This window comes from Neophocaena asiaeorientalis, unplaced genomic scaffold (genome assembly GCF_003031525.2).
Source record: "Neophocaena asiaeorientalis asiaeorientalis breed wild unplaced genomic scaffold, Neophocaena_asiaeorientalis_V1.1 scaffold77, whole genome shotgun sequence".
Lineage (NCBI taxonomy): Eukaryota > Metazoa > Chordata > Mammalia > Artiodactyla > Phocoenidae > Neophocaena > Neophocaena asiaeorientalis.
Window position 1 is genome coordinate 7,871,237 of NW_020174645.1, and position 5,315 is coordinate 7,876,551.

A 5,315-nucleotide genomic window follows, 5' to 3' on the forward strand; every position below is an offset into this window, starting at 1 on the left:
GGCTGCCCAGGAAGCAGCTCCCCAGCCCTCCACCACCTAGGGCCACCAGGGGGCGCCAGAGCATCGAGCAAACTCGCTGCAGCCCGTGAGGCCGCCGCCTGGGATTCCGGCCAAACTCGTGCCGGGGAAGTTCGTGCGCCCCACGCTGATCCCCGGGCAGGGGTGGGATCGCTGGAGTAACTAGGTTGTACGTTCTCTGCAGAGCCATTAGGACCTTTAATTACCGGGATTGGAAGTGAATAATTATCTGCGGTGCCCCAGGCCACTGAGTCACTTCCCCTCAGAAACCAGATTCCCTGGGCGGAAGAGGGGGCGGCTCACGGCTCCCTGGGCTGGGGGATCCTTGGGGTGGGCGTGGGGTTTGGGGCCGGCGCTGACGATTTTGGTCAAGGTCTGAATTCTGGAGCCTGAGTGTAAATCAGTGCTGGGACACTTACCGGCTAGGATACTTCGCCTCTGTCGTCCTCAGTTTCCTCCTCTGTCAGATGGAGGGAAACAACATTCTCTCCATACAGTTTGCTGGGATCGTTAAACCCATAGAAAGCCCTCAAAATGATGCCTGGCACATACTGCTCTCATAATAGTTAATTCTGTTTTTACTATCACCGTTATTATTACTTGGGTATAGTAGGTAGTTAAGAGCTGCGGTTCTGCAATCAGATAGACCTGCGTCTAGACCAGCTGCTTCAATCACTTGCCAGTTGTGTGGCTTTTTTCACTGTCCTATGTCTCAGATTCATCATCTGAAAAGTAGGGAAATTCATAGCAAACCATTCACAGTGGGGAGGGGGTGGAGGGATATAATATTGCCGGTGATGGTCTCAGCTGGACACACACTTTTGGAGGAGTCCAGATTATAAAAATTGGACTTCTTTTTTGGGCAAGGACTTTGGGCAATTTTATTTTATTCATTTATAAATTTATTTATTTAATTTATTTTTGGCTGTGTTGGGTCTTCATTGCTGCGCGTGGGCCTTCTCTAGTGGCGAGCAGTCGTGGGGGGCGGGTGCTGCACGGGCTTCTCATTGTGGTGGCTTCTCTTGTTGCGGAGCACAGGCTGTTAGGCGCACGGGCTTCAGTAGTTGCGGCCAGCAGGCTCTAGAGCGCAGGCTCAGTAGTTGTGGCCCACGGGCTTAGTTGCTCCGCGGCATGTGGGATCTTCCTGGACCAGGGCTCGAACCTGTGTCCCCTGCATTGGCAGGCGGATTCTTAACCACTGCGCCACCAGGGAAGTCCCTTTGGGCAATTTTAGACTAGAAAGCACTGAGAGGACAGAAAAGGGAACTAAATCTTTGGCAAGGAAGCAGGGGGTGTAGATGGCATCAGGCACCTGGGCTCAGCAGATTAGACCCCAGCCCAGGAATCTAGCCCTGAGAGTTCTGACAGCCGAGGAGGAAAGAGGAAGGGCCCAGTTACATAATTCTTTTCTGACCAAGGATGCCCTTTCCTGAACCTTCCAGCCTCAGCTGGACCTTGATGGGTGAGGAACATGGTGGTTGGACACCCCTAGAGCTGTCTTGAGCTCTGTATTAGTTTACTATTGCTATGTAACAAATTACTCCCCAATTTAGTGGCTTGAGATGGTAAACATTTATTATTTCATATGATTTCAGGAATTTAGGAGCAGTTTAGCTGGGTGTTTCTGGCTCAGGATCTTTCATGAGGTTGTAGTCAAAACATGGGCTTGAGCTCCCTTCATGTGAAGGCTTGACTGGGGCTGGAGGATCCACTTCCAAGATGGTGCACTCAGATGGCTGTTGCCAGGGGGTCTCTGTTTTTTCCTGGCTGTTGGCAGGAGGCCTCAGTTCCTCACCACATGGGCCGCACCTTTGAGTGTCCTCATGAGGTGCTGGAAGAAAAAGAAGCAGAGCCAGAGATAGAGTGTGACAGCAGTGGGGAGGAGTCTGTTCTAGGTTTGGTGGTCAGGGACCTCCAGGGAGTGAATGAAGTGAGGGATGGAAACATCTGGTGGAAGGACATTCTGGGCAGAGGAAATAGCCAGTGCAAAGGCTCTGAAGTGGGAACATGAAGGTATATTTGAGGAACGGTGAGGAGCCCAGTGAGATCCAGTTATCCCTCGATAACAATCAGATACAGAGCATTCACTGAGTGCCACTAAGGACTAAATGTCCTACACAATTTTACTTTCCTTTACCCACTACTATGATGCCCATTTTACAGACTGGGGACACTGAGGCTCAGAAAATGGAAGTCTCTTGCTAGAAGTAACACAGTAGTGCTGGGATAAAAACCCGGGCCTGGAAAGCTCCAGCACCAGCTGTCTTAGTCCATTTGGGAGGGACATAAACATTCAGTCCGTTGCATTCTGCCCCCGGTTTCCCCAAATGCACGTCCTTCCCACATGCAAAATGCATTCATTCCATCCCAAGAGCTCCCAAAGGCTTAACTCCTTCTAACATCAACCCAAAAGTCTATAGCCCAAAGTCTCACCGAAATCGGTTATAAGTGAGACTTAAGGTATGATTCATTCTGAGGCAAATTCCTTCCCAGCTGTGAAGTCAAACATGTTATGTGTTTTCGAAAGACAGTGGCGGGACAGGCATAGGACAGGCACTCGCATTCCAAAAGGGAGAAATAGGAAAGAAGAAAGGGCCTCAGCAAGTCCAAAACCTTAAGGCTCCAGAATAATCCTCTTTGGCCTGCCTCCTGGACACACGGGCTGGTGTTCTTGCCCCCGGAACTTTGCTGGACAGGAGTTGGGCCCCAAGATTCTATGCTCCCATGGCTTTGCTGAGCTCTCCTGGGCTGGAACCTCGCACAGGTAGCTCCACCCAGCTGGCGGCCCTCTGGCTGGCTGGTGCCTCCACAGCCCCTCCGGACGTCTGGGTGGAGGCAGCCACGCCCGCCGCAGCTTGGCTTGTTGCAGTGTGTGCTGCACTGCTCGGGGCCTGTGGGAGCGGTGCCCAGTCCCCCGACTTTGTGCGGAGAGCAGAGCCCTGCAGCGAAGGCCCCTCCTCCGAAATCCTCCTCCCACCCAGGCCCTTGCGCTCTGGGCCTGTGATGAGAGGGCAGCCCTGATGAGCTCCGAAATGCTTGTGGGGTCGTTCTTCCATTGTCTTGGACAGGCCTCTGCAGCATCCCTCTTTTCTTTCTGGGCCCTCACCAGAATCACCCTTAATGATGGGTTCATGGCAGTGTAGGCTTTTTCTAGCACGCACCTCCAAACTCTTTCAGTGTCTGCCGATCACCCTGTTCCAAAGCTGCTGGCACGTTTTCAGGTATTTCTTACAGCAGAACCCCCGCTTCTTGGTACCGATGTTCTGTCCTGGTCTGTTTGGGCTGCTGTAACAAAATACCATAAATTGGGTGGCTTATAAACTACAGACATTTATTTCTCACAGTTCTGGAGTCTGGGAAGCCCAAGATCAAGGTTTTGACAGATTCAGTGACTGGTGAGGGCCAGGTTTCTGATTCAAAAGTGGTGTCCTCTAGCTGTAACCTCATGTGGCAGAAGCAGAGAGGGTTCTCTAGAGGGTCTCTTTACAAGGGCACTGATCCCATTCCTGACATCTCTGCTCTCATGATCAAACCACCTCTAAAGGCTCCACCTCCTAATACTATCACCTTGGCGGTTAGGATTTCAACATGAATTTGGGGGGATATAAACCTTCAGGCAATTATACCAGCCATTACACAGCTAGGGAGCAGACCAGCCACTCAGGCCTCCTCCCCACCTGCAGCCCAGACCTTGTTCTCAGTAGGGAGGGAACAGTCTGCAGAAGCACATTTTACAGATGCAGACACCAAGGCCTCCACTCACTGGCTGGGCAACAGTCTTGACTCTCAAGCTTCAGTGTCCTCATTTGTGGCCACCACTCTTCACAACCCTTGAGGGATGTATGACTCACATCCAATTATAGATTATAATCAACACTCTTTATTGAGCACATGCTCTGCGGAAGTGCCACCCAAACTCCCAAGCTCTTAATGCATCAAATTCTCCCCCACAACCCAATGAGGTAATTGTAATTGTTCCCATTTTACAGATGAGGAAACTGAGGCTTAGAGAGTCTAAGTGATCACACAGCTAAGAAGATGCTGAACACTCAATTCTAAACCTGTCTGAGTGACCCCTAGAGCCTTCATTCTTAATTATGGGCCCCCTCAGACGATGGCTTCCTGCCCTTGAAGTGGGGAGAGACTCTTATCAGGCTAATGATTTAATATTTCAGTGCCTCAGTCTCTTCATCATAAAATAGGGATAATAATAATAATAGTACCTATCCCAGGGCTGATGTGAGATTTAAATGAGTTAACATACTTAAAACATTCAGAGCTAGTACAGTAGCCACTAACTACGTGTGGCTATTTAAATTTTAATTCATTAACATTAAATAAAGTTATGAATTCAGTTCCTCAGTGACACTAGCCACATTTCAGGTGCTCGGTAGCCTCATGTGGTGACCATATTGCACAGCACAGATAGAATATTTCCATCATCACAGAAAGCTCCATCTGTCAGCACTGGTAGAGAGCATATATGGCATGAAGCAAGCCTCAAAAACTTAATCACAATATAATTAATCCTAGATCATTAGCTATTGTAATTATATTAGTTTTTTTTTTTTTTTTTTGTGGCACGCGGGCCTCTCACTGTTGTGCCCTCTCCCGTTGCGGAGCACAGGCTCGGGACGCGCAGGCTCAGCGGCCATGGCTCACGGGCCCAGCCGCTCTGCGGCATGTGGGATCTTCCCGGACCGGGGCACGAACCCGTGTCCCCTGCATCGGCAGGCGGACTCTCAACCACTGCGCCACCAGGGAAGCCCTATTAGTATCCATTAATCCTATTCTAGCCTATTGGGTTTTTTGTTTGTGTTTTCGTTTTTGGCTGTGTTGGGTCTTTGTTGCTGTGCGCAGGCTTTCTCTAGTTGCGGTGAGCGGGGTCTACTCTTCATTGTGGCGCACAGGCTTCTCCTTGCGGTGGCTTCTCTTGTTGTGGAGCACGGGCTCTAGGCGCATGGGCTTCAGTAGTTGTGGCACTTGGGCTCAGTGGTTGTGACTTGTGGGCTCTGGAGCGCAAGCTCAGTTGTTGTGGCGCACAGGCTTAGTTGTTCCGCGGCATGTGGGATCTTCCTGGGCCAGGGCTCGAACCCATGTTCCCTGCATTGGCAGGGGGATTCTTAACCACTGCGCCACCTGGGAAGTCCCTGTTATTTTTATATTTATTATTAATATGTAATATACTATTAAGTGCTATTATTGTTAGTCGTAGAACTGTTAATATGATAATATTACATTGATTATTAATCTTATTACTATTCTATTTTTATTTCATATTTATTATTGTTAATCCT